This window comes from Triturus cristatus, chromosome 9, assembly GCF_964204655.1.
Source record: "Triturus cristatus chromosome 9, aTriCri1.1, whole genome shotgun sequence".
NCBI lineage: Eukaryota > Metazoa > Chordata > Amphibia > Caudata > Salamandridae > Triturus > Triturus cristatus.
This window is the reverse complement of record NC_140592.1, coordinates 1,290,464,832-1,290,491,729: the sequence shown is the minus strand read 5'-3', so window position 1 is coordinate 1,290,491,729 and position 26,898 is coordinate 1,290,464,832. Positions and strand designations below refer to the sequence as shown.

General features: G+C 56.1%; 1 pseudogene; it reads right to left on the bottom strand.

Annotated features, from left to right (window-relative positions):
* Window positions 1-1,073: 1,073 nt before the first annotated feature.
* Window positions 1,074-2,694, bottom strand: LOC146799794 (18S ribosomal RNA; annotated as a pseudogene).
* Between the last annotated feature and the right edge of the window lie 24,204 nt (window positions 2,695-26,898).

The window sequence follows — 26,898 nt, the reverse complement described above, 5'->3', positions numbered from 1 at the left end:
TTAACCAGCCACTGACTGGTAATCTGGTCAGCCAGCCACCAACTGGTCATCTTGTCAGGCAGCCTGGTGATGAGATCGTTTGATCTGACTGGGTGAACAGAGTGCCCTGGCGGCAGCACTCAAGACGCTCCTTCCTAGAACCACCAACCAGCTTCTTGCCTTCAGGCAACTCAGCTGGGCCTGCTCCAGCCATCTGGTCATCCTACTGACCTGTGAGTGATAGTGCCCCATCACTGCACTCGACGGCTCAAGGCAGGAGTGGGAGGCCCCCATGCTGCAATGCAGTGTGGGAGGTAGCCTCCCCCAGGTCTGCACCCCGTCCCTCTCTCTCTACCTCCAGGCTAGTGGCAAAGGGACCCCAGAGGGCCACAGGGACCCCCAGATGGAGACAAAAGCTTGCCTCTTCTACTTTGGAAACCCTGACCCAGAATCAATTTGTCTACAAATGATTTAGCACCGGGTGTCCGACGAGCATGCGGTGCACTAAGGGTGATGGAGGCGGCCCCCTTCCGTCCGCGCTCTGGTCCCCAAGCGAGCGGCTGTAGGCACTGGCCTAGAGACGGGCTATCCCAGGCTGAGACTCCACAGTACTGCTGTATTGTTACGGCGTAGCAGGGATTCTGAGGTAGCGACATTCTGACATAATCCACAGATGGTTCCTTCACCCCATTGGCTCCTCAGCAAAGCACATATGCCTAAGGGCAGATTAATTAAGGTTTCACGCAACGCAGAGCAGGTAGCCAAGTTGCTGCACTGAGTTGCATGAAATGGAGATAGCAGAAATGCACCACATCTGCTAAGGTAAGGCACGCTTCTGCTCCCTCTCCGCCCTGGTGCACAGTGCGCCACCTGGCCCCAGCACAGGCACCTTGCGCCCTGCTGCAAGGGTGCCTGGGTTACAAACAAGGTCAAAGTTCCTTCCTGCACAAAAACAATCCTTACAGGCATTTTCCTTTTTCTATGTGTTCTCCAGAATACGCCCATCACAGAAAAAGAAAAGAGGAGAAATGAAGATATTTGTCCTTGTTACGCCTGGGTCTGGCGGACCGGGATGAGACATGAGAGGGCACAGGGAATGACACCCAGCGTATACAAAGAGCAAGGACTTAATCAACGCAAGATTATGACCCACTCTTACTGGGAATTCCTCATTCATGGGAAATAATTGCAATCCCCAAACCCTGTCACAAACGGGGTTCAGAGTGTTACCGCATCTATTGGCAAAGGGTAGACATGCTGATCCGTTCAGTGTAGAACGCATGCAACCCAGATTTGTAAGGACATCAAAGACAGTTATTGCTTTATCATGTGTGGCAGGATGCCACTTGCACCTCTAAGAAGTTGAAAGCTGACCGTTGGGGGTCATGTGACTAGTTTGCATACACGAGTCTCATTTGTGATCTAAACTAACCAGAAAAATTGCTTAATCAACTTAGAACAACCATGAAACGCCACCAACAGAATTGAGAAAGAGCAATTAATTTGTCAGTCCTTGTGTCCGAGGTGAGTGAGGTTTTTAAGCCGCAGGCTCCACTCCCGGTGGTGTACTTTTGTTATTTTCTTTTAGTTTCAGCTTTTCAATGATTCTCCTCCCTGATCTGAAAGATTGGTTTCCCAGAAGCTGCTCAGCGGGTCATGATAATAACGCAGCTGGGTTGCTAGTTGGCATAATTTTAGTCGGAACTACGATGGTAACTGATCGTCTTAGGACCTCTGACTTTCATTCTTTATCAATGAAAACATTCTTGGCAAAGGCGTTCACTTTTTTTTTTGCGGGGTCCAAGAATTTTAACACTAGCGGCACAATCGAATGCCCCCGGCCGTCCCTCTTAATCATGGCCCCAGTTCCGAAAACCAACAAAATCCTACCAGTGGCCTTTTCCATTATTCCTAGCTAAAGTATTCAGGTGACTAGCCTGGTTTGAACATTACATTTTTTTCAAAGTAAATGCTTCAGACCTCCAGGACACTCAGTCAAGAGCATCAAAGGGACGCTAGGAGGCAGGGGCAGGAACAGGTGGTAGCTCGCCTCACAGCAGACCGCCAGGACCATCCCAAGTTCCAAAGATGAGCTTTTTAACTGCAGCAACCTTAGTATACCCTATTGGAACTGGAATCACCGCGGGTGCAGGCACCAGACTTTCTCTCCAAAGGATCCGCTTTAAATGATTTAAGGAGTTCTCATTCCAATTACAGCGGCTCAAAGAGTCCTGTATTTTGTTTGTCACTACCTCGCCAAGGCTGGGTAAATTAGGCGCCTGTTGCCTTCCTTGGATGTGGTAGCCATTCCTCGGGCTCTCTCTCTGAAGTCAAACCCTGATTCCCTGTTACTTATGGTCGCCATAGAAGTCACAGACTGTACCATTGAAAGTTGATAAGGCAGATACCTGTATGTACTGTCGCTGTCACGGGGACATACCATCAGCTCAAAGTTATCTAGAGCCCCCTTAGCAGCCAGACGAGTCAGAATCTGTCTTAGTCTGATAAATGTACGCATCCCAGGAAGTCAGCGCTCGTCGGCATGTATTACCTCTAGAATTACCACAGTAATCCAAGCAACAGATGTAGGAATCAAAGGGACCATAACTGATTTCATGAGCTATTCACATTTTCACTGTACTGGCCATGTGTTCTGACACGTGCATGGCTTAATCTTTGAGACATGCATATGCTACTGGCAGGATCAACCAGGTAGTCACACCTGCCGAACGGGTTGTTGGGAGCTGCGTGCCCGTCCCTAACCAACCTGCGCACCCATCAGCACCTACTTTGGGAGCTCCTGCTTGCTTGAAGGCCTGGGGGCACGAGTAGGCTTAGGGGCACCAGCGGGCAAAGCCTGCTCCATGATGAGAGAAGGGAGTGGCCGGCTAGGGGCAGCCGGAGCAAGGCACATGGGTGCTGTGTCCAGACCTTGGCATCTGGGGTCACCCCACTTAGTGGTTGTTCCGAGCTCCTACAGAAATTCACTGGGTGGAGAAGGGCAACAGACAGGCACACTGGGCCCTAACCACAAGACAGCGTCCGGGACTAGCATCACCCGACCCCAGTCACTCTGGTCAAACCACTTCACAAGTCCGGCTGCTTGGCTAGTGGTCTCCCCAAAAGGCAGACCGTCAAGTAGGACAGTCCAGGCCCGGTGGGAGTTCTTCAATTGAGGCTCGCCAAGGAACCAAGCCGTAAATGGACCAAGTGTGCCCAATTAATCAGAGTACAGTGCTAGCTTAACTGCCCCAGAGCAGGCCGCCCTGCAGAAGAGGTCAGCTTTGCATCGCTGTCTGCTCTCCACGCTTTGAAGAAAGGCCCATCAGAGAAGACTGGCAGGCAGCTACAGGCTCAGGCCCCTGGGGCACAAAGATGGTAGGGTCCTGGCCCTCATGGCACCTGGGTGAAGGACTGGAGGACAAGGGGGTCCCTTATACATTGTCCCTAATAGTCTGGAGGAAAGCTACTCCCCTTTCTCATAATCCATCCATGTGAGAAGGTGGCCTGATATATGCTGTCCACTAGTTCTAGCGGGCACCCTATATCAGTCCAAACAACCCCTTATGGTGATAGGTTAAAGACAACTTTTATTGAAAGCTATCCTAGTGGTAGCTATGGAGAGCAGCCTTCAGGCTAAGTCTTGAAGGAATGTAAAGCAGCTTGTTTTACCAGATCAGAACCTCCTGAATGACCAAATGAAAGGACAACCACACCAGGTATATATTTAAAATATATGTATTTAAGATATAACACACCCCGCTAGTCTCTTTATGAGACTGGAGTTCAAAGTACTTAATTTACAAGTCAGCAATCAACAGTAATAGCACAAATACACGTTTGGGCCCTAGGGGCGTACCAAACCATATACCAATAAAGTGTTATAAGAACCACGACTGAACTAGACACAAGGCCTAGAGCCTGTAGAATCGATGGGACCCCAAGGAACCACCCAAGGTAGTGACGCAGGGGACCCACAGGGACTGTGTGCAGTGTGTAAACACAACCGCGGGTTCCCATTAGCTTCTATAGGCAATGTCGCGGTTGGTAATTTAAAGATTAGGGACACTTAGAATCAAGTCAGGACCAAACCCTTTTGGACTTAAGAAGTTCTAGGGCTAGCACCCATGTGAGCACCGGAGTACTCGAGTTACCTCACCCAGGGAAGCCCGGTGCATAGGTTACTTTTGGTGTTGGGTCGCGTCATCGATTACAATGGAAACTGGCGAAGAACTGCTGCTGCCGTGAAGAGAAGTGTCCGAAGAGATCCAAGCCTGGATCTAGGATGGAAGGAACCTGAAAGCAGAGGGGACAGAGTCTGGGTCACTAGCCAGTGACCAAGGGCAGGATGGACCAATGCCCACAGATGTCGGGTGCTTCAGGTGAGTTGACGGGTGTCTTGACTCTTCAGCCACGAGGTCCAGGAGGCATAGACGAAGTCCACGAGCTGGATTCAAGCTGTTAAAAAAAAAGTCTGTCGAGTGCTGCAGTGTCGGCGACCAGATTGGACCCAACAAGCCTTGGCAGCGGCAAGTCTCGTGGAAAGAGAAGAAGGACGTCGGTGCAGACCAGCAAGGTCCGAGGGACTCACCCAGCAAGGGTAAGTCAGGGCACGTCTGGAGCAACCAGGAAAGCCCAAGCAAAAGAGGAGTTGCCTTCGTGGGGACCCACTAGCCAACAGGCAACGCACTGGAACCTGGCCCACGGGTCACTCGTGGAGTGGAGGCCAGAGATCTTCAGTGCAGTCAGTGTTCAAGGATGGGGCTACTCAGAGCCCAAAGCAGAACTTCAAGGATGAACAGGGAGTCGGTGTACCAGCAATAGTATGTGGTACCTAGGGGTCACAGTTCCTCGTCACCCACGATAGCCACTGGCCTCAGCTTTGCTGTGGACTCAGGGTAGCCTTGAAGAAGTCAGGAAATCCACCTCTGGTGATGCAGAGACTTCGGCATCCAACGGGAGCTTCGGAATTGCAGACCAGACAGTTGCTTCTTTGGTGCCTGCCAAGCAGGGGAGGCACTCCTTGACTCCAAGGGAGATTTCGTCAGTCTTCTAGTCAGGATAGAACATCGAAGGTCCAGGATATGTTGCAGAGTTTCGTCCAGGGTAATCTAAAGTCGCAAGGACTGGGTTCCCATACTTATACAAAGTTTGGGGGTTGGACAGACTCTAGGGACCCACCTATGGGAGGGTTTGGAAAGAGGGGTGGTTACACCCATTTCCTTTGTCCAGTATCGCACCAGAGCAGGGGCAGGTAGCCCCTGCAACCGGTTTGAACTGGACTATGCACAGGGACACCAAGTGTGCCCCCAGTGCAGGACTTCAAAGCACCAGAGAGTGCTCCCGCCCAGCCCCAATACACATCTGCCTGTCTGGGGAGGTGGTTACACCTCCCTGGGACAGGAAACCTGTTGTCCAGGCCTCCCCTGCCGGAGTTTCGGTCAGCAGCAGGAGGCCAGACCCGTGTCTGTGGCAGAGGCATCCATTTTTTGATGCCAGGGCTTTAGAAATTCCTACCGGGTTAGACCAGTGTGAACATGTCTCTCCCTCTAGAAGGGTGGAATGCTACCCCCGCCGCCAGAACTGGCGGGTGGGGGGGTAGTATTCCAAAGCATTTGACATCAAACACGACATGTTTCCGTGCAGCCATCCCAAAGTTAGCATTTACCGCGAGGTTATAATGCACCTAAGAGTATATGGTCAGGCTGCACCACAAACAGCATCAGAGGAGGTACTCCGGATGCTGCAGAGGGGCTCTGCTCATGTAGGGGCACCCTCTCACATAAAAACCAAGCACTCTGCCTTCAGGATTGTTAAGGCCTGCCATAGGAGTGACTTATAGGTTTTATACGTGTGTGCAATGTTAGTGAGATAGGTAGCCTATACCACGGTAAGGGGTGCAAGCACCACCTTACCGAGGCTGCAGTATCAGACCTGTGGTGCCATTTTGGAGTGCTTCCAAGGGGTGGCATAATACATGCTGCAGCCCCTGGTAGGCCTCTGAGGTACCCATGCTCTAGGTACATAGTATACTATATACTAGGGGCTTATAAGGCTCTCCAGAATCCAATTTGAAATGTACCTAACGTGCATGGAATCCATTTTAGAGAGGAAGCAGCTCGGCTGTGGTCCTGATTAGCAGGGCCACAGCCAGACTAAGGTTGAAAAACAGTGAAACACCAGCAAAAAGTGGGGGTACCCATGTGAAGCAGATCCTACTCTCCTACAATCCACACTGAGTGACAATGGGGGGCTATCGGAGAAAATGCATCTGACCTCCTAGTGCCCGGGCTGGGCTCGTACAGTGACAGGGACTTCCAGGACCAATAGAGCACCCAACAGGAACACATAACGTGCAACCAGATGTGCGAGAGTCAGAGTGCCCACATGCTCAGACTCGAAGGACAGCCATTGATCATGCTGGGTTCTATGAAAAAGGTTTTGCTCCCCCATGAAGGGGACAGGGACTCTGGGGCCTGGCTTCTCTGATCCCAATCTGGGTGTCAACCAAGAGGCTATGGGCGGAGGGGACTGAAGGAGCTCTGACCCAGGACTTTGTCAGAGCTTCTGGCCCCAGACAAGCAGGGAAAACCTTTCTGGACCTGCGGGACCTCCTCCCTGCACTTTGCGACACGGCGTGTCGAAGAAGGGAGCTGATGACTGGGGGCTTCCTCCCCAGGGCCAGCTGGAGTTCTGACCCAGGGCCTGGCCAGAGTTACTGAGCCCGGAAAATCAGGGAAAACCTCCCCGGGCCTGCACAACCCCATCCCCAGAACTTAGTAATATGGCTGACCAGAGAAGGGGCCTCTAGGACAAGGGCTTCCACCCCAGGCCCAGGTCAAAGCTTCTGAATCCAGACAAGCAGGGGAGACCTCCATGGGCCTGCAGTACCCCATTCCAAGCGCTTTGTGACACAGTGAGCTGGAGAAGGAGCCCAGGTCCAGGGGCTTCACCCCCCAGCAGCAGCCAGAGCTCTGATATAGCGCTTGGTCAGAGCGTCTGAACTCAGAGTGTTGTGGATTACATAAGCCCTGGGCACATAACATCACCATTTTACATGCTCACGGTCAAAGTTGAAATCTTTCTTAAACAATGACTTTTAACTCAAATTTGCTTGCGCAGCTGTATGGGACAATATTCTGAGAAATAGATTTGCTTACACTTACACATCTTCATTCGCATATTATCAGACCCTTGAAAATTCTGTACAAGAACTAATTTCACTGTGCAAAATGCTTGTTGTTGTCGGTTTGGCGACAGCTCTGTAAGGGTAGAATATACAATGACAGTCAGACTAGAACTCTGGCATGGAGGCTATGGGTGAAGTTTATTATAAAAACCATCGCAGCCCTTTGTTTTGTGAGAGGAGCATGCTGCTGGGACTGTTGAGATGCCCCATGCCAGAACTCTAGCCTAGCTGAATCTCGTTACGATCTTGAGAAGTACGGAAGCCTGCTCTGCACCAAGACGGGCTCCCAGATCACAAATACCCGCAGGTAAGTGGTGAGTAAGACCAGTCTAAGGTATTCTGGCAGTCCGGCAAACTCTAGTACATTAGAATAGGATTAGAGATACAATTACATGTATTGACATAACCATGGAACGGCACAATGCTTTAACTATTCGTTCTCTTTACCATTGTTGTAACCCTGATTACTCTGTTTTGTTTCCTTCTATTGATTATTACGGCACACGTATTGTACACAAGAATCTTATTGCTTCAATTAATGTTTGAATTGCCAATTTTGAGTATTTCTGGTGTCTCCCTTTGGGCATGCTTGAGTTACTAACAAAAGGGTCAGATCTGTTTCCACGATTTACTTTGGGAGTCAGATTTGTTGTGTTGTGAGGTCGCACATATCATTCGGTACCTTGTAAGGAAAGAGGTCCAGATGGTGCATTGTGAGCTAGCCAGGACTTAGGCCAACATATTCTGAAGGTATGCATCAATTTAGTCGTGCATAGCTTTGACGGTTATGTTGCCCAAACGCTGTCTTAATGAAGTAGTAGGAACTGTACGACAAGACAAACAGGGGACACCTCCTGGTGCTGCTAAACCCCGTCCTGGGCACTTTGTGGCACGGCAGCCTGGAGGTGGGAACCCAGGGCTGGGGGCTGCATCCCTGGAACAGCCGGAGCTCTGACCCAGACAACCAGGGAGGAGCTTCTGGTGACTGCTGGACCCCACTCCAGGACTTTGTGACACAGGAGGCTTGAGAAGGGAGCCCAGGGACAACGGCTTTCACCCCCGCCTGCTAGAACTCTGATCTGGGGCCCATTCAGAGCTTCTTATTCCAGGCAAGCAGAGAAGGTCTCCATGGGCTCCTAATGAGATGGCCGGCCGTGGAACGGAGCTCCGGGCTGGGGGCTTCCACCCCTGGGGCTGCTGGGTCTCCGACATGTGACCCGGTCAGAGCATCTTATTCAGGGCAAGCAGAGGAGGCCTTCCTGGGCCTGCGACCTCCATGTCCCAGGCACTTTGCGACATGGCACATGGAAACCAGGTCCCTGGGGCCCTCATCATCACCAGAGCACTACCTATTCTTATAATCTGTGCACACTGAGTGACAGAGGGGAATATTTGAGAGTATGCCTTCATCCTCCTGGAGCGCTGGCTGGGCTTGAGGCTTCAAGTGATCCCTCATTAGGACTTCCAGGGCAGCTTGGAATTCTAAAATCTGAGTCACATGAAGGAAATGACCCGTTTTGTTTATTTTAAATATAAAACATCACCAGTGACGTTGGCATGGCACATTTTGGCCCGCCCATGTCGGCGTGGCACATGACCCCTATTTTGGATTATGCTCAGCCCTCTATACCTAGGTATAGGTGGAGGACAGATAATAGAGTGGAGGCAGGAAGATGGGATGAAGGAAGTGACCCGAATAGGGTCACACAGGTCACTCGCGACCACCTCTCAGCCTTCCAAACAAATGAGGAGTCGGTCAGACAGTAGAGAATACAAACAAGTTATTTATTAGTCATACACTCGAGTGGAGTCCAGTCTGACCAGCCTCCTTGGATTGATGCAGAGGGATTGACGCCCGCCAACATAGTAATACATGAGTGTTGGAAGGCGGGCCTCGGGGGGTCGGAGAGACCACCCAGAGGGGCCCCCACACTGCACGAAGTAGCCGAGCGCTGCTGAGAAGCCTCCGGGGAGAGGTCCTTCTCTTATAACGTACTAGCACAGTAACACCACCACACAGGACTCGAGGGGATTCAGCAAGACGAGCAGTTCTTTATCGGCACTTATGAAGTTACGGTTATCAATATTTACAAGGGGGGATCGAGGGATCCACAAGAGTCTCAAAGTCTTTGGTAGGGATGGGGTAGCGGGACAGTCTTTAGCAGCAGCTTGGTACGAGGGTACCTGGGGCCCAGTTCTTCTCCCCACTCTGGAGGGCCTCCGGATCTCGGAGGGGTCGAGCCGCGACGGCGTCAGCAGGGCTCTGGTGTTCAGTCCTTGGAGTTCGAGCCGCGACCAGGTCAGCAGGGCTCTTACGGTGTCTTGGTTCAGCTCGAGCCGCGACGACGTCAGCAGGGCTCCGATGTTCCGTGAGGCTTCGTGACCTCAATAAGGTGGAGCCACGACGCAGTCAGCAGGGCTCGTGGTAGAGTCTCAAGCAAGAGTTCTTCTCCGTTGGGTCGGCCGCGATTCAATCAGCAGGGCTCTCGACTCCGGGATACAACTGCTGTCCTGTTGCAGGGTCGCCCCAGATATAGGTCTGGAGCCCTTTGATGTCCGGACCCTTGCGCCTGGGGGGGGGCGGAGAGGCCGGGCTGGGAGAGGCCAGACGCCCAGCGGGAGAGGCGCCAGGCCCAGGAGAGCTGTGGGGCGATCGCACCTAGGTGTGGGAGGACGGTTGGTGGTCCCATCGATACTGCCCTCCGCCGGGAGTGGGGAAGTGTTCACGTGGTACCCCCTGGCCAGTTGTTGGTGCCTTGATGTCGGGGCTTGCTGGGGCCGAGGCCGGGTTGAGCGGGGTCACGTAGGCTGGCGCGCAGATTTACGTACAATCCAAAATGGAGGAGCCCCGAGGTGCAGGGGACCTCGTGCGGCTTGGCGAGGGGGAACAGGACCACGCCACGAGGCCGGCTCCAACAAGCGTCCCCCCCCAGCTGAAGGCAGGGAGAGTCACCCATCTCCTTGGGGATTCTCCTCGTCGAGGCGGAAGAAGCGGGATAGGCCGTCGGCGTTGGCGTGGTCATTGCCGGGCCGGTGTTCGACGGAAAAGTCCATCCCTTGCAGCGAGATGGACCACCGCAGCAGCTTGGGGTTCTCGCCTCTCATCTGCATTAACCACCGCAAGGGCCGGTGGTCGGTTTGAACCCGGAAGTGGGTGCCGAAGAGATAGGGCCGGAGCTTCTTGAGGGCCCACACGACAGCGAAGGCCTCTCGCTCGATGGTGCTCCACCGCTGTTCCCGGGGCAATAGCCGTCGGCTAATGAAGGCCACGGGTCTGTCGAGTCCCTCTGCGTCTGCCTGGGACAGGACGGCCCCAATTCCATATTCGGAGGCGTCCGTCTGCACAACGAACTGCTGTAGTCAGGGGCCTGTAGCACGGGGGCAGTGCACATCGCCGTCTTGAGAGTCTCGAAGGCCGACTGGCAGCGGGGTGTCCAGTGCACCTTCTTGGGCTGCTTCTTGGACGTGAGCTCTGTGAGGGGGCCAACAATGCTCCCATAGTCTTTGATGAATCGCCCAGGAAGGCCCGGACAGCTGTCTGGGTGGTGGGGGGTTCCCAGGCCTGGATGGCATCAACTTTTGGTTGGAGGGGAGCCACCTGACCGCTCCCCACCTGATGGCCCAGATAGGTCACCGATCCTTGACCTATCTGGCACTTGCTGGCCTTGATCGTGAGCCCGGCCCTTTGGAGGGCGGCCAGGACTGCCTTGAGGTGCCCCAGGTGCTCAGCCCAGTGGTTGCTGCACACGGCAATGTCATCCAAATAAGCCGTGCTGAAGGCCTCTAGCCCGGCCAGAACCTTGTTCACCAGTCTCTGGAAGGTGGCCGGGGCGTTCTTCATGCCGAAGGGCATCACCCGAAAGTGGTGGTGCCCATCAGGGGTGGAGGAAGCGGATCTCTCTCGGGCGCCGGGGGTGAGCTGGATCTGCCAGTACCCGGCGGTGAGGTCAAAAGTACTCAGGTAGCAGGCTGCTCCTAAACGGTCGATGAGCTCGTCGGCCCGGGGAAGGGGATGGGCATCGGTCTTGGTAACAACATTCAGACCCCGGAAGTCCACACAAAATCGTAGCTCCGGGGGATTGCCTGGGGCGGCGGCCTTCGGTACGGGACTGGCCCACGGGCTGTCGGAGGGCTCGATGACCCCGAGGGCCAGCATCTTTGCCACCTCGCCCTGGATGCAGGCCCGCACCCGGTCGGGTACTCTGTAGGCTCGGTGTCCCACGGGGGGACTGTCCCCAGTGTCGACGTCGTGGACGCACCATGGGGTCACCCCCGGAGTGAGGGAGAAGAGGGCTGCAAAGGGCTGCAACAGCTGCTGAAAGTCGTGGTGCTGTTCCGGGGTCAGGGAGGAGGCGAGTTGAACGCCTTCGATGGACCCATCTTGGTCGCTGATCCGCAGGAAGTCGGGTAGGGGCTCGGAGTCGTCTTCGCCCCCATCGTCGGTTGCCAGTAGCAGGCTCAGTTCGGTCCGGGCAAAGTGGGGTTTGAGCCGGTTAGCAGGTAGGACCCGGAGGGCGTTCCGGGGGGACTCTAGGTCGATTAGGTAGGTGACGGGGCTCTTCTTCTCCACCACCTTGAAGGGCCCAGTCCATTTGTCCTGGAGGGCGCAGGGGTCAACCGGTGCCATGACCCAGACTTGCTGGCCTGGCTCAAACTCAATGGTAGAGGCGTTCCGATCATACCATCGCTTCATGTCCTCCTGGCTGGCCTCGAGGTTGGCTTCGGCCAGGGCTCGAAACCTGCGGGTCTGGTTTCGTAGGGTCAGGAGGTATCGGTAGACGTCGGGAGGGGCATCTTGGGGCTTCGTCTCCCAGCCCTCCTTGACCAGGCTGAGGGGTCCACGGACCGGATGCCCAAACAACAGTTCGAAAGGGCTGAACCCCAGGGACTTCTGCGGGACCTCCCGATAGGCAAACAGGAGGCACGGCAGCAGGACATCCCATCTCCGCCTTAGGGGCTCTTCCAGGCCCTGGATCATTCCCTTTAAGGTTCTGTTGAACCGCTCGACCAGTCCGTTCCCCTGAGGGTGGTATGGGGTGGTGAATTTGTACGTGACCCCGCACTGCTGCCACAGGGACCGCATGTATTTAGAGATGAAGTTCGTACCCCGGTCGCTCACCACTTCTCGGGGGAATCCCACTCTCGAGAAGATCCCCATTAGGGCCTGGCCTACCACGGGGGCCGTCACAGTCCGAAGCGGGATAGCCTCAGGGTACCTGGTTGCGTGGTCCACGAGGACCAGGATGAAGCAGTGACCCAGGGCGGTCCGGGGGTCCAGGGGCCCTACAATGTCTATCCCGACCCGTTCAAACGGGGTGTTGACTGTTGGGAAGGGCTGGAGGGGGGCTTTGACCCGTCCCCCCGCCTTCCCGCTGGCTTGGCAGGTCTGGCAGGACCGGCAGTGGTTGTCCACGTCTCTCCGCATCCGGGGCCAGTAGAAGTGGGTCACCAGGCGGCTGTAGGTTTTGTCCTGCCCCAGGTGCCCGGCGAGGGGCGCATCATGCGCTAGGTTAAGGAGGAACTCCAGGAATCGGAGGGGGACCACCAGCACTCGACTGGCCCCCAGTTCCGCAATCTTCTGTTCGCTGTACAGTAGGCCCTCTGCCCAATAGACCCAGTGCGTTCCGGTCTGGTCACTGTTGGCCTGCGAGGACGCCTGCTGTCGGACCCCTTCGAGGGAGGGGCAGGTCTTCTGTTCCTGCTGGAACTGCTCTCGGGTGGGACCCCCGTCGTGGCGCCATTGGGCAAGCGCTGGGAGCGCTTCGAGAGAGTCGATTTCATCTGGGGAGGGTTCGGTGGGTCCGGTATCAGCGTCCGCTTCTCCCTCGCTGGAGGCGGGTGGTGGCGCGGGCCCCTCGGGCCTGGTGGGGTCGGATGCTATGGGCGAGCGTGGGGCCTGGGTGGCCATGGACCGGGTAGTGGCGCAGGCCCATTCGGGTAGCCCCAACATTCGGAGGTGCTCTCGCCGCTCCACCTGAGCCCAGGGAGAACTCTCTAGGTCGTTCCCCAGGAGGCAGTCCACCGGGGCGTCGTCTCGGACAGTCACCTTGAGTATGCCCGTCACCCCTCCCCATTCGAAGGGGACCTGGGCCATCTGGCACATGGTTTCGCTGTTGTCGGCCGTCCGGACGGGGCATAGTACATTGGGCAGGATCTGTTCGGGGGTCACCAGGTGGCAGCGGACAGCGGTGACACTGGCTCCGGTGTCACGGAGGGCATCGGCCCGTCGTCCATTGATAGTGACCCACTGTTGGTACTTCTGGGTGTTGCTCGGGATGGGTGTTCGGGGCACCATTTCTCGGCTGCCCAGGCAGACCAGGGACATGGCCGCCGGCTCCCACTGAGTGGGTCCTCCGTCGAGGGGTTCTTCCTCTTCCTCCCCTTCCCCCAGGGCGGCAGCCGCCAGCTCTCGGGGCGGGGGCCCGCCGGCCCCACTTCTTCGGTTCATGGGGCAGGTCGGGTCGCTGGCATAGTGTCCGGTTTGTTGGCAGCCGTAGCACGTTATCGAGGGCCGGGGTCCGGTCCGGGCTGGTGCCGTCCCTCTTCGGGCCAGGCTCGGGGAGAGGTGTTGCTGAGGCGGCCCACGAGGCGGACTTCGGGGTGGCCCAGCGGGGATGTCCCGATTCCGGTTCGACCCTCCTCCTCCGCCGCGCTGGCGGGGAGGTCCGGTGGTGTTTCTCTGGTACTCCCCCATCGAGTTCCGGGGGACTCGGGTGTTGACCCATCGATCGGCCTCGGCGGCGAGCTTCCGCGGTTCGGTCAGCTTGCTGTCGAGGAGGTGTTGTCTCAGCTCCACGAAGCAGTTGTTGGAGAGGTGTTCCCAAAAAATGAGGTCGACCAGCTGCCCGTAGGTGGTGACCTTGCTACCCTTGATCCATCCTTATAGGGCCCTGCTGAAGAAGTCCACATATTCTACCCACGTGGTACCGGGGATTTTTTTGCAGTCTCTGAAACGCTGGCGGTACATTTCCGCGGTTAGTCCGTAGCGGGTGAGCAGGGCCTCCTTCATATGGTCGTAGGAGGTCACCACATCTTCTGGTAGCTGGAGCAGGGTGTCTCGGCCCTCGCTAAGGAACCGCCCCCACAGGCCAGCACCCCAATCCTTCCGGGGCACCCGATGGGAGGTCATGGCCACCTCGTACGCCTTGAACCACTGCTGGATGTCGTCGTTTTTATAATATTCTTTGACGACATCTTTGGGGATATGCACCTTGGCTTCGGTGGGGGGTGGAGTGTCTCTATTACTGGGGTTGCCGGTCTCCCCCTTCTGGGCCTTGAGTTCGAGTTCTTTGAGGCCCCGCTCGTGTTCAAGGGTCAACCTTTTTTCTTCCAATTCTCGATGCCGCTTTTTCTCCTCTATCTCTTCCTGCAGCCGTAGCTGTTCTATGGCCATTTTCTTTTCGGCCAGCCGGAGTTGCCGTCCAGCTGAAGTCGTGCAAGCTCTAGTTCGTGGGTCCGGACCTTCTCCCGCTCTTGTATTTCCTCCACGGAGAGGCCAGTTCCCAGGCTGTTTCTCCCTCCGTTCGCCGGGGTCGGTGCGGGTGGTGTGGCTGCATTTAGGGGCAGGGGCCCTTCGTTCTGGGAGGGGTCCGCCTCGGACTCTATCCAGGTTCTCAGGGCTTTCTGCATCTCTTCCTTGGTACCTAGGCCGGTGGTTGCAATGCCCTTGTCTTTGCAGAGCTGTTTTAACTCTTTGTGAGTATACTCTTCCAACCGTTCTGGTTGGAACTCCATGGTCGCGGTGGTTTCCTGGTTGCTCATGGTCTCTGTTCGTCTGCATGGATAGCGAGTGGGTTACTTGCTTGTACGAAGTGCGTTCGGCTCGGATCCCGTCGCTGGCCACCAAATGTTGGAAGGCGGGCCTCGGGGGGTCGGAGAGACCACCCAGAGGGGCCCCCACACTGCACGAAGTAGCCGAGCGCTGCTGAGAAGCCTCCGGGGAGAGGTCCTTCTCCTATAACGTACTAGCACAGTAACACCACCACACAGGACTCGAGGGGATTCAGCAAGACGAGCAGTTCTTTATCGGCACTTATGAAGTTACGGTTATCAATATTTACAAGGGGGGATCGAGGGATCCACAAGAGTGTCAAAGTCTTTGGTAGGGACAGTCTTTAGCAGCAGCTTGGTACGAGGGTACCTGGGGCCCAGTTCTTCTCCCCACTCTGGAGGGCCTCCGGATCTCGGAGGGGTCGAGCCGCGACGGCGTCAGCAGGGCTCTGGTGTTCAGTCCTTGGAGTTCGAGCCGCGACCAGGTCAGCAGGGCTCTTACGGTGTCTTGGTTCAGCTCGAGCCACGACGACGTCAGCAGGGCTCCGATGTTCCGTGAGGCTTCGTGACCTCAAGAAGGTGGAGCCGCGACGCAGTCAGCAGGGCTCGTGGTAGAGTCTCAAGCAAGAGTTCTTCTCCGTTGGGTCGGCCGCGATTCAATCAGCAGGGCTCTCGACTCCGGGATACAACTGCTGTCCTGTTGCAGGGTCGCCCCAGATATAGGTCTGGAGCCCTTTGATGTCCGGACCCTTGCGCCCGGGGGGGGCGGAGAGGCCGGGCTGGGAGAGGCCAGACGCCCAGCGGGAGAGGCGCCAGGCCCAGGAGAGCTGTGGGGCGATCGCACCTAGGTGTGGGAGGACGGTTGGGGGTCCCATCGATACAGCCCTCCGCCGGGAGTGGGGAAGTGTTCACGTGGTACCCCCTGGCCAGTTGTTGGTGCCTTGATGTCGGGGCTTGCTGGGGCCAAGGCCGGGTTGAGCGGGTTCTGGTAGGCTGGCGCGCAGAGTTACGTACAATCCAAAATGGAGGAGCCCCGAGGTGCAGGGGACCTCGTGCGGCTTGGCGAGGGGGAACAGGACCACACCACGAGGCCGGCTCCAACAATGAGATACATTTCCAGTACCCCTAAAGACACACCCAGACTGGAATTTTCCAGTTAGTAGCTGGTGAAAAAAGGAGACACAGAAGGATGAGCTGCAATCCTGGGACCGGGTACAAGCTATCTCAGTTTCAAGGTTACTCTGCCCGTGCCCGCCACTCCAAGGGTGGGAGCAGGCCTATTCAAGGGGAAAGGTAGGTAATGACAAAATGGTCTATTCATTAGTGCAGCGAAGCTCAACCTTGGAGAAATAGAAAAAAAACATTGAGGCTGGTTTCTGTTGAGGCAAACAGAATGGGACAGAAGTTTACTTTCGATCATGGTACAAAATGGCGGCTGAATACAAAATGGTGCCGCAAATTCTAACATAAATTGTTCAATGCAAGGGGAAGTCTCCCAAAAACATTTTCCATTCCAACAGGGACGTGGGATGAAGTCATCCTCCTGCTCGTTCCAAAGTTTCTCCAGAACAGGTGTCCTTAAATGTGAGCCCTGTGAGCTCCATCTCTCTCACACACTCTCAGCCCCTCTCCAAGCCTCACTCCCTTGCTCTGCCCTCTGTGCGGGGATACTTGAACAGCCCCACATGACATGGACATAATGTAAATATATTTGTACTTATATAGCGCACGTCTACCCAGAGGTCTCGTAGTGCTGTATTCATACCGCTGTGGGACCCTTCCTGGTTTTCCTGTGAGAATTCAAGAGCCGCCGAGGCAGGAATTGAACCCTGGTCCCCAGCCAAACCTCTGCATCAGGGTCTGGCGCTCAAACCATTGAGCCACACTTCTCCACATAGCAACCTTCATCCTTCCAGAGTCATTTAAAGGAGCACCACTCTAATAACTAAATGTTCGGATGTTACATGTCAAGCCCTTGATGCAAACCTGATGCATAACCGAGAATTTATAATGACTATAAATGAACTATTCATTTCAACGACTCTGCCAGCTAATGAAAGGGTGAGAATGCCACAGCTCTGGTGATGGCTGTGAAGGACACATTTAAAGATAGGGCAGGCGGGGCTTCTGGGGGTCATGGAGGTCAGGCCAGAGGTGGGCGTGCAAGAATGGTTAGTTTGTGACAGAGGACAGGTGCTCTGCAGGTGTGTGTTTGTGACAGAGGACAGGTGCAGGTGTGTGTTTGTGACAGAGGACAGGTGCTCTGCCAGGTGTGTGTTTGTGACAGAGGACAGGTGCTCTGCATGGTGTGTGTTTGTGACAGAGGACAGGTGCAGGTGTGTGTTTGTGAGAGAGGACAGGTGCTCTGCATGGTGTGTGTTTGTGACAGAGGACATGTGCTCTGCAGGTGTGTGTTTGTGACAGAGGACAGGTGCAGGTGTGTGTTTGTGACAGAGGACAGGTGCTCTGCATGGTGTGTGTTTGTGACAGAGGACGGGTGCTCTGCAGGTGTGTGTTTGTGACAGAGGACAGGTGCTCTGCCAGGTGTGTGTTTGTGACAGAGGACAGGTGCTCTGCATGGTGTGTGTTTGTGACAGAGGACATGTGCTCTGCAGGTGTGTGTTTGTGACAGAGGACAGGTGCTCTGCATGGTGTGTGTTTGTGACAGACGACAGGTGCTCTGCCAGGTGTGTGTTTGTGACAGAGGACAGGAGCTCTGCCAGCTGTGTGTTTGTGACAGAGGACAGGTGCTCTGCAGGATTGCATTTGTGACAGAGGACGGGTGCTCTGAATGCTGTGTGTTTGTGACAGAGGGCGGGAGCCCTGCAGGTGTGTGTTTGTGACAGAGGACAGGTGCTCTGCCAGGTGTGTGTTTGTGACAGAGGACAGGTGCTCTGCAGGTGTGTGTTTGTGACAGAGGACAGGTGCTCTGCAGGTGTGTGTTTGTGACAGACGACAGGTGCTCTGAATGCTGTGTGTTTGTGACAGAGTGTGAGTGCTCTGTCTGGTGTGTGTTTGTGACAGAGGACAGGTGCTCTGCATGCTGTGTGTTTGTGACAGAGGGCGGGAGCTCTGCAGGTGTGTGTTTGTGACAGAGGACGGGTGCTCTGCATGGTGTGTGTTTGTGACTGAGGGCGGGTGCTCTGCAGGTGTGTGTTTGTGACAGAGGACGGGTGCTCTGAATGCTGTGTGTTTGTGACAGAGTGCGAGTGCTCTGTCTGGTGTGTGTTTGTGACAGAGGACAGGTGCTCTGCCAGCTGTGTGTTTGTGACAGAGGACAGGTGCTCTGCAGGTGTGCATTTGTGACAGAGTACGGGTGCTCTGTCTGGTGTGGGTTTGTGACAGAGGACGGGTGCTCTGCATGGTGTGTGTTTGTGACAGAGGGCGGGTGCTCTGCAGGTGTGTGTTTGTGACAGAGGACGGGTGCTATGAATGCTGTGTGTTTGTGACAGAGGGCGGGAGCTCTGCAGGTGTGTGTTTGTGACAGAGAACAGGTGCTCTGCCAGGTGTGTGTTTGTGACAGAGGACAGGTGCTCTGCAGGTGTGTGTTTGTGACAGAGGACAGGTGCTCTGCAGGTGTGTGTTTGTGACAGACGACAGGTGCTCTGCCAGGTGTGTGTTTGTGACAGAGGACGGGTGCTCTGCCAGGTGTGTGTTTGTGACAGAGGACAGGTGCTCTGCAAGTGTGTGTTTGTGACAGAGGACAGGTGCTCTGCAGGTGTGTGTTTGTGACAGAGGACGGGTGCTCTGCATGGTGTGTGTTTGTGACAGAGGGCGGGTGCTCTGCAGGTGTGTGTTTGTGACAGAGGACGGGTGCTCTGCATGCTGTGTGTTTGTGACAGAGGGCGAGTGCTCTGTCTGGTGTGTGTTTGTGACAGACGACAGGTGCTCTGCCAGGTGTGTGTTTGTGACAGAGGACAGGTGCTCTGCCAGGTGTGTGTTTGTGACAGAGGACAGGTGCTCTGCAGGTGTGTGTTTGTGACAGAGGACAGGTGCTCTGCCAGGTGTGTGTTTGTGACAGAGGATAGGTGCTCTGCAGGTGTGTGTTTGTGACAGAGGACAGGTGCTCTGCAGGTGTGTGTTTGTGACAGAGGACAGGTGCTCTGCAGGTGTGTGTTTGTGACAGAGGACAGGTGCAGGTGTGTGTTTGTGACAGAGGACAGGTGCTCTGCATGGTGTGTGTTTGTGACAGAGGACAGGTGCTCTGCATGGTGTGTGTTTGTGACAGAGGACATGTGCTCTGCAGGTGTGTGTTTGTGACAGAGGACAGGTGCTCTGCATGGTGTGTGTTTGTGACAGACGACAGGTGCTCTGCCAGGTGTGTGTTTGTGACAGAGGACAGGTGCTCTGCAGGTGTGTGTTTGTGACAGAGGACAGGTGCTCTGCAGGTGTGTGTTTGTGAGAGAGGACAGGTGCTCTGCAGGTGTGCATTTGTGACATAGTACGGGTGCTCTGTCTGGTGTGTGTTTGTGACAGAGGACGGGTGCTCTGCATGGTGTGTGTTAGTGACAGAGGGCGGGTGCTCTGCAGGTGTGTGTTTGTGACAGAGGACAGGTGCTCTGCCAGGTGTGTGTTTGTGACATAGGACAAGTGCTCTGCAGGTGTGTGTTTGTGACAGAGGACGGGTGCTCTGCAGGTGTGTGTTTGTGACAGTGGCCGGGTGCTCTGCATGGTGTGTGTTTGTGACAGAGGACGGGTGCTCTGCCAGGTGTGTGTTTGTGACAGAGGACAGGAGCTCTGCCAGGTGTGTGTTTGTGACAGAGAACAGGTGCTCTGTCTGGTGTGTGTTTGTGACAGAGGACGGGTGCTCTGCATGGTGTGTGTTTGTGACAGAGGGCGGGTGCTCTGCAGGTGTGTGTTTGTGACAGAGAACAGGTGCTCTGGCTGGTGTGTGTTTGTGACAGAGGGCGGGTGCTCTGCAGGTGTGTGTTTGTGACAGAGGACGGGTGCTCTGCATGCTGTGTGTTTGTACCAGAGGGCGGGTGCTCTGCAGATGTGTGTTTGTGACGGATGACAGGTGCTCTGCCAGGTGTGTGTTTGTGACAGAGGACAGGTGCTCTGCCAGTTGTGTGTTTGTGACAGAGGGCAGGTGCTCTGCAGGTGTGTGTTTGTGACAGAGGACGGGTGTTCTGCATGGTGTGTGTTTGTGACAGAGGACGGGTGCTCTGCATGGTGTGTGTTTGTGACAGAGGGCGGGTGCTCTGCAGGTGTGTGTTTGTGACAGAGGACGGGTGCTCTGAATGCTGTGTGTTTGTGACAGAGTGCGAGTGCTCTGTCTGGTGTGTGTTTGTGACAGAGGACAGGTGCTCTGCATGCTGTGTGTTTGTGACAGAGGGCGGGAGCTCTGCAGGTGTGTGTTTGTGACAGAGGACAGGTGCTCTGCCAAGTGTGTGTTTGTGACAGAGGACAGGTGCTCTGCCGGTGTGTGTTTGTGACAGAGGGCAGGTGCTCTGCAGGTGTGTGTTTGTGACAGACGACAGGTGCTCTGCCAGGTGTGTGTTTGTGACAGAGGACGGGTGCTCTGCCAGGTGTGTGTTTGTGACAGAGGACAGGTGCTCTGCAGGTGTGTGTTTGTGACAGAGGACGGGTGCTCTGCATGGTGTGTGTTTGTGACAGAGGGCGGGTGCTCTGCAGGTGTGTGTTTGTGACAGAGGACGGGTGCTCTGAATGCTGTGTGTTTGTGATAGAGTGCGAGTGCTCTGTCTGGTGTGTGTTTGTGACAGAGGACAGGTGCTCTGCATGCTGTGTGTTTGTGACAGAGGGCGGGAGCTCTGCAGGTGTGTGTTTGTGACAGAGGACGGGTGCTCTGCATGGTGTATGTTTGTGACAGAGGGCGGGTGCTCTGCAGGTGTGTGTTTGTGACAGAGGACGGGTGCTCTGAATGCTGTGTGTTTGTGACAGAGTGCGAGTGCTCTGTCTGATGTGTGTTTGTGACAGAGGACAGGTGCTCTGCCAGCTGTGTGTTTGTGACAGAGGACAGGTGCTCTGCAGGTGTGCATTTGTGACAGAGTACGGGTGCTCTGTCTGCTGTGGGTTTGTGACAGAGGACGGGTGCTCTGCATGGTGTGTGTTTGTGACAGAGGGCGGGTGCTCTGCAGGTGTGTGTTTGTGACAGAGGACGGGTGCTCTGAATGCTGTGTGTTTGTGACAGAGGACAGGTGCAGGTGTGTGTTTGTGAGAGAGGACAGGTGCTCTGCATGGTGTGTGTTTGTGACAGAGGACATGTGCTCTGCAGGTGTGTGTTTGTGACAGAATACAGGTGCAGGTGTGTGTTTGTGACAGAGGACAGGTGCTCTGCATGGTGTGTGTTTGTGACAGAGGACGGGTGCTCTGCAGGTGTGTGTTTGTGACAGAGGACAGGTGCTCTGCCAGGTGTGTGTTTGTGACAGAGGACAGGTGCTCTGCATGGTGTGTGTTTGTGACAGAGGACATGTGCTCTGCAGGTGTGTGTTTGTGACAGAGGACAGGTGCTCTGCATGGTGTGTGTTTGTGACAGACGACAGGTGCTCTGCCAGGTGTGTGTTTGTGACAGAGGACAGGAGCTCTGCCAGCTGTGTGTTTGTGACAGAGGACAGGTGCTCTGCAGGATTGCATTTGTGACAGAGGACGGGTGCTCTGAATGCTGTGTGTTTGTGACAGATGGTGGGAGCTCTGCAGGTGTGTGTTTGTGACAGAGGACAGGTGCTCTGCCAGGTGTGTGTTTGTGACAGAGGACAGGTGCTCTGCAGGTGTGTGTTTGTGACAGAGGGCGGGAGCTCTGCAGGTGTGTGTTTGTGAGAGGGCGGGTGCTCTGCAGGTGTGTGTTTGTGACAGAGGACGGGTGCTCTGAATGCTGTGTGTTTGTGACAGAGTGCGAGTGCTCTGTCTGGTGTGTGTTTGTGACAGAGGACAGGTGCTCTCCCAGCTGTGTGTTTGTGACAAAGGACAGGTGCTCTGCAGGTGTGCATTTGTGACAGAGTACGGGTGCTCTGTCTGGTGTGGGTTTGTGACAGAGGACGGGTGCTCTGCATGGTGTGTGTTTGTGACAGAGGGCGGGTGCTCTGCAGGTGTGTGTTTGTGACAGAGGACGGGTTCTCTGAATGCTGTGTGTTTGTGACAGAGGGCGGGAGCTCTGCAGGTGTGTGTTTGTGACAGAGAACAGGTGCTCTGCCAGGTGTGTGTTTGTGACAGAGGACAGGTGCTCTGCAGGTGTGTGTTTGTGACAGAGGACAGGTGCTCTGCAGGTGTGTGTTTGTGACAGAGGGCGGGTGCTCTGCAGGTGTGTGTTTGTGACAGAGGACGGGTTCTCTGAATGCTGTGTGTTTGTGACAGAGGGCGGGAGCTCTGCAGGTGTGTGTTTGTGACAGAGAACAGGTGCTCTGCCAGGTGTGTGTTTGTGACAGAGGACGGGTGCTCTGCCAGGTGTGTGTTTGTGACAGAGGACAGGTGCTCTGCAAGTGAGTGTTTGTGACAGAGGACAGGTGCTCTGCAGGTGTGTGTTTGTGACAGAGGACGGGTGCTCTGCATGGTGTGTGTTTGTGACAGAGGGCGGGTGCTCTGCAGGTGTGTGTTTGTGACAGAGTACGGGTGCTCTGCATGCTGTGTGTTTGTGACAGAGGGCGAGTGCTCTGTCTGGTGTGTGTTGGACAGGCCACACGAAGGGCTTGCTCCCTCCCCGCATGACAGGGCCAAAGCCCGGCCCGCCAGGCGTGACCCACGAGAATCACCCGCACCCCGTCTCCCGACGGAACTCCTGCCCTCGGACCTCCATGTATCACGGGCCCAAGCCACCACCGGCTCCCTCGGCCGGGTCAAGCCGCCATCTTGGGCCCTGCGCCACGAGGCCGCGTGGCCTCCCCCCGACCCTAACCCTGGGCCTGGCCGGCCCCGACATCCCGGCACCACCATCCACCCAGGAGGTGAGCGGACCACTTGGCAGGTCAATGGGAGAACGAAGCGCCAAGGACTCTCCTCCGCCAGGTGACGATCGCCTCCAGCTCCCCCAGGCACCGGCTCCACCCCCCGCTGAGTGTCTGGACACCTTCATCCCGGACCCTCCGACCTCCAAGTGCGAGGGTCCGGACATCAAAGGGCGCGTGCCCTATAACTGGAGCAGCTCCGGAGCAGGAAGGCAGTTGTATCCTGGAGTCGAGAGGCACCGAGAGAACTCAGCCTTGACGGACTACTGGCGCTGCCGTAGCCCTACCTTGTGAACTATCGTCCTGCCTGCTGGCGCTGCCGCGGCCTTCTGCAACATCCATCCTCGTCGGGACCTGCTGGCGCTGCCGCGGTCCGTTGTAACGACCATCTTCACCGGGACCTGCTGGCGCTGCCGCGGACCGTGTATCGACCATCTTCCCGGGACCTGCTGGCGCTGCCGCGGACCGTGTATCGACCATCTTCACCGGGACCTGCTGGCGCTGCCGCGGCCCGTCCCAGCTAGAACACCAAGCTCGAGGATTGGGAGCTATCCACCATACCACCTCAACTACCAGACTGGTAACCAGACTGTCCCGCTACCCCCCTTTCCCCATCTTGAGAGACTCGAATCGAGGGGACCCCTGAGTCCAGACCTCCTTGTACCATTTCATCGTACCTTAAGAAATTGCCTATAAAGAACGCTGAATCTTCTCCTTGTGTGGTGTCTGTCTGTGGGGGGGAAGTTATTTATCTGTACGATCGCTGGAGACGGCTCTCCCCGGAGACCTCTCCCCTTGTCCTCGGCCGACCCTCCCGGTCCGTCTAACATTGGTGGCCAGCGGCGCGATCCGAATCAACGCGTAATCGTACAGAGAGTAGCTCACCCCACGACAAAACCACGATGTCAGCCAAAGATAGCGGTTCCACTGAAAAGTTCCAAATGGATAAGTTGGAAGAATATAGCCACCGCGAACTTAAACAATTCTGCATGGAACTAGGCATTGCTACCACCGGCCTGAGTACCAAAGACGATTTGAAGCACGCCCTTGAGTCGTGGGCAGAAACTGGGGTCACCGGATCCCCCGACCAAAACAGTGTCGCACCAGAGGGGAACGCCACGGCTCCCGAGGAGCGGAGAACGGGCCTCTCGCAGGAGGAGATCCAAGAAAGAGAAAGAACCAGATTACATGAGTTAGAAATGGCACGACTCAAGATGGACGGTGAACTAAAGTTAGCCGAGCAGAAACTAAATCTAGAACATCTGCGGCTCCGAGAAGAGCGAGAAGAAAAACAGAGACAAAGAGAGCTCGAGGAAAAAAGAATAACACTTGAACACGAGCGCAAACTGGCGGAAATAGAACTTCGGAAACAGAATAAAGAACCGGGGGTGCCTGAGCGACCGCACACCCCGGGAGCAACCGAGAAAAAAGTCCACATCCCCAAGGATGTTGTCCGAGAGTATGTCCGAGAAGACGACATACAACAGTGGTTCAAAGCCTACGAGATCGCCATGACCTCCCACCGGATCGACCGGAGTGATTGGGGAGCCGGACTATGGGGGAGGTTCGTCAACGAAGGCCGCGATGCCCTATTGCAGCTCCCAGATCACCAGATGTCGTCCTACGACCACATGAAGGCTGCCCTCCTCACCCGCTACGGCCTCACACCCGAGATGTACCGCCAGAGGTTCAGAGACTGCACCCGGATCCCGGGTACAACTTGGGTGGAGTACGTCAACTATTTCAGCCGAGCCTTCGAGGGTTGGATCAAGGGGAGCCATGTAACGACCTACGAGCAACTCTTTAACCTTATGGTATGGGAGCACCTGTCGAACAACTGTTTCGTCGAGCTCAGGCAGCACCTCCTCGACAGTAAATTGACTGACCCCCGGCAACTCGCCGCCGAAGCTGACCGATGGGAAAGCACCCGAGTGGGCCGGAGAGGACCACACGAGCAAAACCGAAACAACCAAGGCCAGCACCGTCCCCGGGGAGGAGGAGGAGGCCAGGGGCGGGGGAGAGACACCATCCCGGCAACCCCCGTGGCCAGCACCCTGCCCCCGGCCGGCCGGGGCAACCCCCCGATGCGCCCGGGGTTCCGAGCCAACGTCACGTGCCACCGATGCCAGCGAGTCGGCCACTACGCCAATGACCCGAGCTGCCCGCAGAACCAAACACCAAAGCCCCGCCAGGTAGCTGCCGCCGCCCTGGGGGAAGAACGACTATCAGAGGAACAGGAAGAATATGAGCCGGCCCAGCAAGAGTGGGAACCGGCCGCCATGGTTCTAGCGTGCCTAGGGGGAAAAGACATGGTCCCGCGGGCTCCCCTACCCGCCAACACCCGGAAATACGGCCAGTGGGTGACCATTAATGGGCGTCGGGCCCAGGCCTTACGTGACACAGGCGCCAGTGTGACGGCCGTCCGCTGTCACCTGGTGAAGCCCGAGCAGATCCTACCGAACATTCTCTGCCCCGTCCGCTCAGCCGACAATTCCGAAAGTCTGTGTCAAATGGCCTGTGTCCCCTTCGAATGGGGAGGGGTCTCCGGCCTGTTGAAAGTGACGGTCCGGGATGATGCCCCCGTGGACTGCCTCCTGGGGAATGACCTTGAGAGTTCCCCGTGGGCCACCGTCGAAAGAAGAGAGCACCTGGGGATGCTGGGCCTCCCGGACTGGGCCTGCGTAAGCACCCGGTCCATGGCCGCCCGTGCCGTCCCCCGATCAGAAGAACCAGAATGGCCAGCACCTCCACCCCCGGTCGCCCCAGTAGAGGACAACGATGAGGCCAACCCCCCAGAACCAACGGCCGAAGGGGTCGGGCAACCCCAGGACCTTCCCGGCCTGGCTCAGTGGCGTCAAGAAGGGGGGCCCACCCAAGAACAGTTCCGCCAGGAGCAAAAGACCTGCCCCTCCCTCGAGGGACTCCGCCAGCAAGCCAGCGCCCAGAGCGCAGGGGACTCCACCGGAACTCATTGGGTCTATTGGGATAACGACCTGCTATACAGCGAACAAAGAATCGCAGAGCTAGGGGCCAGTCGAGTGCTGGTGGTACCCCTCCGCTTCAGAGACTTCCTACTAACTCTGGCCCACGATGTCCCCCTGGCTGGACACCTGGGCCAGGACAAAACCTACAGTCGCCTAGTGACTCATTTTTTTTGGCCGAAGATGCGGAACGACGTCCTTAACCACTGCCGGTCCTGCCCCACGTGCCAGGCCAGTGGGAAGAGCGGCCGTAAGCTGAAAGCCCCTCTGCAACCCTTCCCCGTGGTCACCACCCCGTTCGAGAGGGTAGGAATAGACATTGTGGGGCCCCTGGACCCCCGCACGGCACAAGGACATAGGTTCATCCTGGTACTGGTGGATCACGCCACCCGCTACCCCGAGGCGGTGCCTCTACGAACTGTAACAGCTCCGGTGGTTGGCCGGGCCCTAATGGGGATCTTCTCCCGGGTGGGCTTCCCCCGAGAAGTCGTCAGCGACCGAGGCACGAACTTCATCTCAAAATACATGAAGTCCCTCTGGCAACAGTGCGGGGTCACCTACCGATTCACGACCCCCTATCACCCCCAAGGGAACGGACTAGTGGAGCGATTCAACCGCACTCTCAAGGGGATGATTGGGGGATTGGAAGAGCCCCTCCGTCGCCAGTGGGATGTACTACTCCCGTGCCTCCTCTTCGCCTACCGAGAAGTTCCCCAGAAGTCCCTCGGTTTTAGCCCTTTCGAACTCCTGTACGGGCACCCTGTGCGAGGGCCCCTCAGCCTAGTCAAAGAAGGTTGGGAGATGGCCCCCCTAAAGACCCCTCCAGACGTCTTCAAGTACCTCCTGGCCCTTCGCAATCAGACCCGGCGCTTCAGGGAGATGGCCAAGGCGAACCTCGAGGCCAGCCAGGAAGACATGAAGAGATGGTATGATCACAATGCCTCCTCCGTCGAATTCGAACCTGGTCAACAAGTGTGGGTGATGTCCCCCACCGAACCATGTGCCTTGCAAGATAAATGGACGGGGCCCTTCAAGGTGGTCGAGCGCAAAAGCCCCGTCACTTACCTCATCGACATGGGGA